Below are 12,207 nucleotides of genomic sequence, written 5' to 3' on the forward strand. Positions count from 1 at the left end.
GCCTCCTCACCCGTCTGGACCTGGCCGAGCACAACATCCCTCCCGTGGTGGCGGCATGTTGTGTGCTCCACAATTTGTGTGAGCGGAAGGGGGAGGCTTTCTTGCCAGCCTGGATGGCTGAGGCTGACCGCATGGCTGGACACTACGGTCAGCCCCGCACCGCCGCCGTCCGGGAAGCCCAGCGGGGGGCCATCCGGATCCGGGAAGCCCTGCGGGAGAGCTTCCAGGTGGAGGAGGAGGAGGACTGACCTCTCCCTGCATGCCCCACCGGGGCCTTCTTCCACCCTACCCCCCCCTTCCCCTTTCCCCTCCCTATCTACTGTACAATAAAGACACCTGTTTTTCAAACAAAAACGTCTGTTTATTTCACAGAACTGGGGTGGGGGAGGGAGGAATGAAGGTGGGAGAAGGGAGGGGGAAACCTGGGACGAGGGAGCTGGAAGGGGAGGGGAGGGAAGGGAGGAAGGGAAAGGAAAGCTCAGGGGTGGGAGGAACTAGCGTCCGGGGGCGTCGGTGGGGAATGGTTGTGGAGGGGGGGGCAGAGAGGACAGGGGGTGTGGAGGAAGCAGGAGCGGAAGCAGGAGGAGCAGGGGGAGCAAGAGGGGGAGCAAGAGGGGGAGCAGGGGGAGGAGGAAATGGAAAGCGGTCCAGCAGGCTCTGGAGGTGGCCTCGCAGGGCACGGCCCTGCTCCTCCAGGGCCTCCAGACTCCTCTGGCGCAGCCTGAGGTCCTCCTGGACCCAGTGGTCCTGGAGACGGAGCTGTCGGTCCAGGAACCGGAGATGCCGCCTCTGGTAGTCCTCCTGGTTCCTGGCTGTCCTGCTTGCCCGGGCGCGGGCGGCTGCTGCAGGCGGTGTGGTGCGCCCTGCAGGCCCCGGTGCTGCAGCTGTGGTGCAAGAAGACCAGTGGTCAATTACCCCAGGGGCCCAGGTGTGTGAAACCCAGCTCCCCTCTGCAAGGCCAGGGCCCCTGCAGGATCCCCAGCTGCTGCTCCGTGGTGGGCAAGGCCCAGGCGCACGGTCCTGGGGCTCCCTCTCGCCCCAGCCCCCCGTACACATAAGGGGAACACGAGGGTACTCACAGGTGGACGCCTCCCCGGCCTCTGATGATGCAGGCGAGCGGCTCTGTGGGGTGCCTCGGGGGTCCCGGGTCCTGGGCAGGCTGGCGGCAGGCTCCTGGCTCTCAGAGCCCTCCTCCTCCTCCTCCGTCTCCAGGAGCGGTCCCTCTGCCCCGGGGTCAATCACGTCCCGGGGGGCAGGGACGGCATGAGGCCCCAGGATGCGGTCCAGGGCATGGAAGTGGGGGCAGGCCTCCGGGTCAGCCCCTGGCAGGCAGGCCCGGGAGTAGGACTGCCGCAAGTCCTTAATTTTGCAGCGCACCTGCTCCCGGCTGCGCTGGTGGCCCCTGGCGGCCAGACTGGCAGCCATGCGTCCATAGACGGCCGCGTTCCGGTGGCTAGTGCGGAGATCGTGGACATTGGAGGCTTCCCCCCAAACCTCGATGAGGTCCACGATCTCCGCACTTGACCAGGCGGGCGCCCGCCTTTTGCGCCCCCGGGCAGGCTCCCGGGAGCCGCCAGGCTGGTCGTGGGGAGCAGTGGAGGGCTGGGAACCCTCGGATGGCTGGCTCATGGTGTGGCAGGTGCAGGCTGTGCAGGCACGGGTGCTTGCAGCCTTGCAACTGGCACAAAGTGAGTAGCCAGCCCGTGGCCCTTTAAGGGCTCCGGGGCCGGGAGGGGGGCAATAGAGTTTCCCTGGTGTTGGCCAGAGTGGCCACCAGGGAAACCTGGGAAGCCTTAGCCTCCCACTAGTTCGAACTAAAGGGCTACACAGCCCTTAGTTCGAACTAGCTAGTTCGAACTAGGCGTTAGTCCTCGTAAAATGAGGTTTACCTAGTTCGAACTAAGCGCTCTGTTAGTTCGAATTAAGTTCGAACTAACGGAGCGCTAGTGTAGCGCCTAGGAAAGTTAGTTCGAACTAATGGACGTTAGTTCGAACTAACTTTGTAGTGTAGACATACCCTCAGGGACAAACCTGCGGAAGATGTTATGGGGAAACTGTAACTTGTCCTGTGGGTAGGTGTGATTTTTCCCTTCTCCATGGGAAAGGCTGTGGGGTTTGCTCTGAAACTTGTCAGTTCGCCAGGGATCCATATGGAGCCTGGGCCATCAGTGCATGGGAAAAGCCCTTCTGGTTATCTAGCCATTATGTTGCTAGCTATGCAGCAAAGATAATACAGGCCCTGGCCATGGAACTGGGATGCAACCTTCCTGCTGCCATGTCTCTGGGATGTATTATTGTCACTAGGTAATTTCTAGAGCATGGGAGAGGGGTTGGATGATGGCCATTTACCCCATTCCCACCCTGCCCATTCCACTCCCCCAAGCCATGCAGTCTCTGTTCCTGCCCCCAACAAAAACCCCAGATGCTCAGGTTGTTGAGTAGGGGGACAGAGTAGTGGCAATGAATGAGCAACACCTCTATGCAGAAGAGTAGACCTCCACACCTGGAATCTCTCTAGCTGTCAGGCTAGCGGACAGTCTGGCATTGAGTTTGGAAAGAGCTGAGTCTTTGTGGGAGGGAGTCCAAGACATCTCTAATTTCCAACCTGATCACACGTGGTAGCTATGGTACTCAAGAATTCCTCTCTCTTAGGGTACGTCTACACTGCGAGCTACAGTCAAGTTACGATATGCAACTTCAGTATGTTAATTGCGTAGCCAAAATCGAAGTACCTTAACTTCGCTTTTGGCTTCCTACACAGCAGGAAGTAGAAAGAAGAACGCTCTTCTTTTGACTTCCCTTACTCCTCATGAAATGAGGGTTACCATGAATTGGAGTAAGAAGCCCGTTATTTCTAAATTATTTAGAAATAACAGGCTTCCTATGTAGACGTGCACTCTGTTATTTCAAAATAAAATGAGTTATTTTCAAATAGGTGTGCAGTGTAGACATAGCTGTAGGGAGCAGCTCGAGAAATACTGGTTGCTGCTCAATTGTTGTTCCCATTTCAACTCATGAAAGGCATGGAAAGGACAAAACACATGCATGGATAACAACAGCTATGAATAGTGACCCTTGCTGGGCCACCAGTAGAGCATAATTTAGAGCAAGGTGTAACATTCACCAATACATCCATATACAAACAGCAAGGCTTTGGCACAGTGCATAATTAGAAATCAAGGGAAACTATCCAAAAGCAGCAAGAACAAAAACAAATAAAACCAGAAAGAAAGAGACTGACTCTGATTATGGAATAAAACTTTAATTTTATAAAACCCTGAATGAGATGCAGGAGGGGCAAATATTTATTCTGCTACTGACCTTCTCAGGCAAATAGTGCAATAGGCCCTTATGGGGCTTGAGGCTTTATTCTGCAGGGAAGTGAGAAATCATTAAAAGTGAAGAAGGGTTTTAAAGTAGCAACTGATTGCTCAGAGGGACCATAATGAATTCCCCAAACTCCATTGCTGTGAAAAACCATTATGTGGATGAAAGTGGCTAAATAACACCCTTGGATTTTTAGAGTAGCATCTGTCCAAACAAAGGCAACCTTTCCCCTGCTCAGATATGCCAGCTTCCTCCTGGAGCCTACTGTGTGAGTGAGAAGATACCCATGCTTGCGTGAGCTTCCGACACGGAGCCTCCTGCGGAGTGGCCAGGAGAAGGGGAAAGGCTTTGTGGGATAGCAATGGCTGCTGAGCTGACAGTACCTGTCATAATCTGCTTTATGGGTCTTAATTATAAATTTTCTAATCTTTTTCTCCTGTAAACCCAGATCATGGGCATGACTGATTGCCAGTTGCTACTGAAATGTTTAAATGGCAGCGTGAGTGTAAAAGTGTGTGATGGTGTGTACAGATGCGGTGGAATGGCTAGCGGGGAAGAGTCTTTCGAACAGGAGATTTCAAGGTTGGATTTTCTCAGCATCTCACAGACAGATCTTTCTCAAATACATCTACACTGTACTATTGTTATTAAAACTTCTGGTGGTTGGGGGTGTGAAAAATCACCCACCCCGGATCAACAAAAGTTTTAACAGCAAAAAGCACTGATACAGACAGCGCTTTGTCAGTGGGAGATAGAATCATAGAATCCTAGAACTGGAAGGGACCTCGAGAGTCATCGAGTCCAGTCCTCTGCCCCCATGGCAGGACCAGATACTGTCTAGACCATCCCTGATAGACATTTATCTAACCTACTCTTAAATATCTCCACAGATGGGGATTCCACAACCTCCCTGGGCAATTTATTCCAGTGTTTGACTACCCTGACAGTTAGGAACTTTTTCCTAATGTCCAACCTAAACCTCCCTTGCTGCAGTTGCTTCTTGTTCTATCCTCAGAGGCCAAGATGAACACGTTTTCTCCCTCCTCCTTATGACACCCTTTTAGATACCTGAAAACTGCTATCATGTCCCCGCTCAATCTTCTCTTTTCTAAACTAAACAAACCCAATTCCTTCAGCCTTCCCTCATAGGTCATGTTCTCTAGACCTTTAATCATTCTTGTTGCTCTTCTCTGGACCCTCTCCAATTTTTCCACATCTTTCTTGAAATGCGGTGCCCAGAACTGGACACAATACTCCAACTGAGGCTGACAAGCCAACGCCCTTTGTTGGGAGTGGTTTCATTTTGTCTGTAGGAGAGCTATCTCCTGTTGTCAAAGAGCAACTAGCCTGCATACCTTACAGCAGGATGTCTGTAGCAGCAAAGCTGTGCTGCTGTTAGCTGGGCTCTGTAGACCTCACCTAAGTGCCTCACACTACTGCACTGATGTCCGCTGCACCTTCTATGGAGCACCATGGGGATTGTCACAAAAGATTTGGGGGTGCACCTGAAGAGGGAAGGCTGGTAGGCCAAGGCTGGGGGAAGACTGTGACTCTGAGAACTTTTTTCTCTTTTGATACCCTCCTAAAATGGTGTACTGATCTGCAGCAGACTGTGTGCTGAGAAATACTAGTGGTGAATACTATCAAATGTTATTACTCTGATAGTGAAGGCTACTGGATGTGAATGCTTTCTAAATCAGGCATGTTTCCCCTTAGGCTCTGTACTACCATCTGCCTCAGCTTTTGTATTAGGAACATGGGCCATGAAAAGGAATAGAATAGTTTTTGTACTAGATTACATTGGCTGTGGGACTATTGAACTGTCATCCTCTGTCAGAATATGAACCTTTCCTTGAACTGGGGACAGCGAGGTTAACTTTGTAAAGGACCAGTATTTACCAATATTAGTTTCTCATGCACAAAAAGGCCCTTATTCTAGGCTCCAGGGGCCAGATTTTTAAAGGTATATAGGATCCTAATTGTATAGATAGATGTCTCGTGGGATTTTTCAAAGCAACCAATAGACGTTAGGAGCCTACATGCTTTCTGCATGTGTTGCAGGCACCTGAACACTTTACTCATCTGACCGCGGGTATTTGTCATAAACAAAAATCCAAGATCCCATGAAAGGATGTAGCTCCAGCTAGGCCTCAACCTGAGACCAGAAAAATAACTAAGGATTAAATAAAAATACCCCTTATGACATTTGCCACTCCTGATTGAGACTATCCCCAAACGCTTGGGTTAAGAGAGGCTCTAAGGATTGGACTCTTTCAGACAGAGGACATGAGTAGGTTCCAAAGCTAAGAAGATTAGAGTAGCCTGCAAGTAGCTCTCCTCTCTTAGGGTATATCTGCCCTGCACCTTTCCCCCAGAGGTGGGTGGAGCACACACATTGCACTCTTGCTGGGGCGTACATAGCACCGAGGCACTGCTTAGACAAGCAGAGTCAAGAAGCCTGAACCCAGTGAGTATGCACCCTGCATAGTTATCTGCATGCCCAAGCAGAGCTTTGCCTGCCTTGACTACTATTTTTTTAGTAGTCTAGTATCCTGCTGCCTTCCCAGGGCAGTGTAAGGCGTTGCCGGAGTCTTTCCTTTTTGCCTCTTCCCTTGTCAGAGCTACACACTGCAGTGTGGCTGCAGCTTGCTTTCCCCCGCGATATGTAGCTACACATTTCCGACACGTCACATGCTTAGGGCCTCCTACATTGGAGCCAGAACTGATAATCTGCAGCTCAAGCAGACATGCCCATGCTAGCTCTGATCAAGCTAGCAGGCTAAAAATAGAAGTGTCGTCATGGCAGCTCACACAGTGGGATGGGCTAGCTGTCCTGTGTATTATCCTGAGTACACACTCAGGGCCCCTAGCCTATCCCATTTCTCATGTTGCTGTAGCTGCACATCTATTTTCAGTGAGCTAGCTCAATCAAAGCTAGTCCAGGTATGTCCACCAGTGTTGGCTTCTATTCCTGGCTCTGCTTTTGACACAAGACGTGATCCTGCAAACTCTTAGATGTGTGTGTCATTTCATTTCATGTGGGTAGTCCCATTATCTTTGCTACAATATAATTGCTATTATTCTGAGCTGAAAAAGTCTCCAACCATGTTTTACTGGAATGTATTAGTCACATTAGCAAATTTACCAATAGCATGCTTGCACTTTTTAAAGAAAAGGTTTTAAGCTAGGCACCTAATTTCCTTGTGCACTTTGAAAATCCCAACCTTAAATTACACAGCCTAGATCAGTCTAGTACAAAAACTATCCCATACAAACAATATGCATAAATAATTTGGAGATGTTGAATGTTTTCCAGAAAACTGGAATATGCTGAATTCCTGCAAGTGGGATGCAATCCTATGACCTGTATCTGGTGCAGGAGCAGCCATTTATTTTACATGAATCTGGTTCTTGTTTTGGCGTGTTCAGCTTTGGGGGAAGAGGTCAGCAAGTGGTTGGTGGTTTCTAGCTGGGATCTTCTGAAGAGACTCAAACAGGTAATGAGAGAGAATGGCCAGGAAAATGCCTGTCATGCTCGTACCTGGCTGACAGGTTAAAGGTGTGTGTTTTACCCAAGATCCCAGGTCTCTTCATAAAGCTTCTCCTCTCCCGGAGACTGCCCAGCACTCAAGTCAGTGTCATTAAAGCAGGCAGATGATCATCTCTATAATGATGCCATTCACGGCTGATCTTCCTGGATTGAAAATGAACTGGAGCTGCTGTGGCTTCCACCTTTGCCGCATAGCAACGAGAGCAGAAAGTCAATTAATTACCTTCTTGCTGGAATCCAGGGGTCCTTTCGTCCTCAGCTCAGTCGAGTGTGTAATGGAAAAAGGGAATGAAGCAGACTGCATCCGGCCAACAGGGAATTGCATGACAAAGTGAAAGATGAGCTAGGGGAAAACAGGAAAAGGGGGGCAGTGGGGGGAAAACCTTCTCCTATGAGTTCATTAAAAAATAAGATGGTACTGATTACTTTATTGCTGTCATATTTTCTGAGACCATGGTCTTCTTTTCTGTTCTTAAAGCCACAGAGGTCTAGACAATCCTCCGATTTCAATGTTTGCTTCACCCGTGCTTTGCAGAGGCTTCTCAGTGACACTGTTTGGCTGTTGTAGCCTTTATAAGTTATCCATAATGCCTGACACACAGTAACCAGTGCAGCAGATGCCTGATATTCTACTCTGTTGCCGTATAAAGGCTACAATAGGTCATCTTCAGAGTTGGCCCCTTCAACATTCCTTCAGGTGTCTTTTCACGGGAAGAGGCAGCCAAAGGGAATAGTTTCGCAGTCCAAACAAAATCCCCCTAAAGGATGGACAGATGCAAGAGAATACAAGAAACTCTCTCTTACATGCTTAATTGGTAGGAAGCATGAGTGAAAAGCAGGAGCGGTCACAGATCCAAAATAGATTCCAGAGTATGTTGATGTAGATCACTGTTCATCTTTTAAGATATTCACTCCTGTGTTTGCACTTGTACTGGGTCTTATATCAGGTGCCCATCATGTTATATCCATTCACCTAATCACATACACAGAGGATCAGTTACTCTAAGTCATAGAACAAGGGCAAAAATCAAGCCCTATAAGAAGAGGCCAGAGAACAGAGGAGAGAAATTGTTTGAAACATGTTACAGACAGCTGGTCTGGAAAATAGTTGTGGCAGAGCCAGTTGCATTACAAAACAGCTGACAAGTCTTCAGTCCAGGGTGGACTGTGTGTGTGTGTGTGTGCGCATGTGTGTGTAAGCAAAGCATATAACAGTGCTAGGCTGTAATTATGTGTTTAGTTCCAGACACTGTCACAAGCCTTTGTCTGTGCTGAGGGGGAAGAAGGCTAGAGAGTGTGTGTAGCCACAATTCATGATAGGGACCAAGGTTTTCTGTGATATTTAGCAAATTGTGTACATCCCCCGACATGGTTTTTGAAGACTATGGCCAGTGCAGGCGAATACACCCATCTCCTTTAGAAAATAGGAGAGAGTGCATGTAACTCCCGTCTTTGTTCTTCCCAACCCATGTCTGTATATTCACTTTTAGTCATGAGGCAGTACAGCCTAATGGCCAGAGTCAATACATCCATCCTTATTCACAGAGCAGTACGGCCTAATGGCTGTTGTCCATGAAACTGTCCTTTTGGCAGGCTGTGTGGCTCATTGGTTAGAGTCAGGAAACAAGATGAGGTTCCATCCTTCAGTGGGGAAGTCCAGGCCCTCCCTCTTCACTGGACCTCCATCCACGACCCTATTAGCAGCTATAGCTCAGACCACTGAGTTAGCAGGGGAAAGCTCCGACTGAAACACACAGACTCCTGGTTTTGCCTCACTCACTGATTCACCATAATCTTCCCCATGACCGCCTCCTGCTGATGACCCCACAGTTGTGGTCTGGGCACCATCTTACTTCCCAGGTCCCTGGGTTGTCCCTTCTTTGGTGCTTCTGAATCCTGTGAGACTACTCAGAGCATTCTACCTTCAGTCTGTATAGCGCCAGCTCTGTCCTTCAGCTTCTTCAGAGGCTTGTCTGGAGCAGACAGGGCAAGTCCTTCCTCTCCAGCAGTCCACTCCAGCTAGTTGAGCTGCTCTTTTATACCAGTGCAACTGGAGCACGGCCAGTAAGAGGGGTGGGGTGCAGTTTCCTCAGCCCATAATGCAGGATTAACTCTTCTCCAGTGTGGGGATGACTGTGCTCTGGCACAGTCCCCCTCTCTGCTTCTGCCTAAACTGTCTATCTCAAATGCACATACTTTTCTCCAGCACTGATCAACAAAAAAGACATGTATTTTGTAAAAAAAAATCTAAAATACAAAAAATGTTTAATTCAAAATATTTGTATGGAAAAATTCCTGTCAGCTTCAATGGGATTACTCATCTGCCTAAAGTTATTCTTTAGGGTTAGTCTTTGTACAGTGGAAGTAACTTGGTGCAGGGACCACTTCTTCATTCTCTGTACAGTATGTGGCAGGGTAACAGGCCCTGGCCAGGACAGAGGCCATGGGCTTAAAGGTTGTAGCTATTCAGGGATGCTAAGATTCCAGAGAGAAGGATCAGACTGAGTTTTGTTCCCTTTGTTTTGCTGCTAGGAGAGGTGAGCTGGATGGGAAAGCTTTTTGCTCTTTACACAACAATCACAATGTGAAGGAACCAAATGGGCAGAACTGGGTGCCAAATAATCTTGTTTGCTAACTAAACACAAACATACAAGGCCTGGCTCTGCACATTTCTGTTCTGTGACAGGTTTCTGGAAGCTTCCAAAAATAAACCATAGTGAGCACCACAAGAGAGCTCACAAACTACTTAAAGGGATAGCGCCATATTCCTACACACAACTGGGTCCTAGAGCAGCGTGTTCCTGTGTTGCTGATTGACCACAGCCTCAAGAAGAGACCTGAGAGCAGGTACCAATTACAGCAGCAAGATTCCTTTTATTGGTCACTCACCTTAAACTGCACAAGGCAATAAAGCCTCATGGAGAGAAAAAACCAAACACATTGATCTTCACTGCCAAGTGACTTTCTCTCTTTAATGAATTCTCCCTCCCAAACTGATCCCATGTGCGGCCACAGGCATGTTCAACAGATGGATCAGCAGTTACAAACCTACAGCTGAGCCCGTGAGCCTCAGGCACTGACATCATTTACAGTAGCTATGTGCTTGCAAGCTACAATGGAAGACATGGAAAAATAAAAGTGCTGGTCTGCTACACAGAGAAAATAGATGCTGTTCAATTGCTGCTAGGATGGGCTGTGCATGGGTAGGGCTTGAGAAGGGCCAAAAAGTGGCAGATGACAAAGGCAAGGAAAGATGCAATGGAGTGTACTGCTGCAAGTAACCAAATGCAGGAACAAGAGCAGGATTTTCATGCTGGAGGAACATGAAATTAAAGAGATGAATCTCAGTCTGCTGGTTAAAGGAAAGGAGGGCCTTGTGAATAAGGCAGGGTGCGGGCTGTGAGTTCTTGGTACGTTCACTGGCTCAGTCACAGACTGTGTGGCTGTATCTAGACTGGCCAGTTTTTCTGGAAAATCAGACGCTTTTCTGGAAAAACTTGTCAGCGGTCTACACTGGCCACTTGAATTTCCGCAAAAGCACTGACTTCCTACTGTAAGAAATCAGTGCTTCTTGCGGAAATACTATTCTGCTCCCATTCAGGCATAAGTCCCTTTTGCACAAAAGGGCCAGTGTAGACAGCTCAGATTTGTTTTCCGCAAAAAAGCCCCAATGGCGAAAATGGCGATCGGGGCTTTCTTGCACAACAGCCCGTCTAGATTGGCACGGACGCTTTTCTGCAAAAAGTGCTATTGCGGAAAACCGTCTGTGCCAATCTAGACGCTCTTTTCCGAAAATGCTTTTAACGGAAAACTTTTCCGTTAAAAGCATTTCCAGAAAATCAGGCCAGTCTAGACGCAGCCTGTGACTTTAGGAAACCTACTTAGGGCCTGATTTTCACAGGTGCTGAGCATCAGCAGCTCCCATAGAAGTCTAGGGCAGTGGTGAGGAATCAGCACTTCAGAAAGTCAGGCTCTTTAACCTCTCTGTGCCTGTTTGCCCACTTGTGAAATGGGGATTATAATACTTTGCAAGGGTGTAGTGAGGAAGAATTCATTCATCTTTATGAAGTGCTCAGAGGCTAGTACTGTGGACCATAAAATACTTTGCTGGAGAGAAAATACCAGGTGTGAATCAGGAGGGTGAGGATTGTTCCTGTTTTTCATGGATTTGCTGCTACCTTGGGTGTAATATTTCTGTGCTTCAGTTCCCTTCTCTGTGGAAGAGGGAGTTCACCTACATGACTGCAAAGGGTGTTAGAGCCAAGGTGAGAGGCTTTTTTGATTAGACCAGCTTCTGTTAGCGAGAGAGACAAGCATACATGAAGCTCATCCTCAGGACTCAAAGACTCTAAAGAAGATCTCTATGGGACTGGAAGGCTTGTTTCTGGAACCAATAGAAGCTGGTTCAATAAAATATATTCCCTCATTCACCTAGTCTCTCTAATATCCTAGGACCAAAATGGCTACAAAAGCATGGCATCTTTAAGTGTTTGTGAAGCACTTTATGATTCTGGGATACAGAAGGGCAGAATATTAATATTTGAACATATGTGAAAGTTCCTAAAATGCCATTTTTCTGTTTTCTGTTGCTTAAGCTATGTACACTTTGGGGCACAGGAACGGCCCTCCCACAACACGTACATAAGATCCATCAGGTTCCTTGTTCATTCCCAAGGCATGGCCAGCACCACAACAGATGTTCAAAGAAAGCCTTCAGAGCCCTCATGTAACGTGCCAACTGTACTGTGCAATATTACAGAAGGAAATTTCTTTCCAGGCCCAGCTGGTGAGAGCTGCATGCTGTGAATCATGATACTTGATTGCCCTTATGTTGGTTATCCTGAATAGTGTAATGACAAGCTGATATTCTTTTACAACTTTCTAAAATATCTGTGTGGTTCGTATCCCACAGCAATGAGTTTCACAAGTGAATTGTTGCATTAAAAGCCCTCCCAATTCTTTCTCCACATTCCTTTTACACCAAGGCTCTTTAAACTTTTAGGGCCACATTTACAGCATCAGTCTCTAATTTTTGCACTCCTAGATTTGCACAAAAGCCTGCAAGCAGCCTGAACACGTGCATAGTCATTTGCTCATGCATAGCATGGTGCCCAGCTGCCCGATTTACATACACTTGCTAAATTTGAGAGTTGGGGAGTGCTAATATTTGCCTAAAAAGTCAATTGTTAGCCTGAAAGAAGTGCAAATTACAGGTTAATTTGAAGTGGATTCAGAATTTAGCCCTTAACAGTCCGATCTCCGGATCTATAGGTTCTGGTAATAATATGCTGTGGCATATTCTTGTTCTGCTGTTATAGGGATATTTCAAT

This window comes from Pelodiscus sinensis, chromosome 18 (genome assembly GCF_049634645.1).
Source record: "Pelodiscus sinensis isolate JC-2024 chromosome 18, ASM4963464v1, whole genome shotgun sequence".
Classification (NCBI taxonomy): Eukaryota; Metazoa; Chordata; order Testudines; family Trionychidae; genus Pelodiscus; species Pelodiscus sinensis.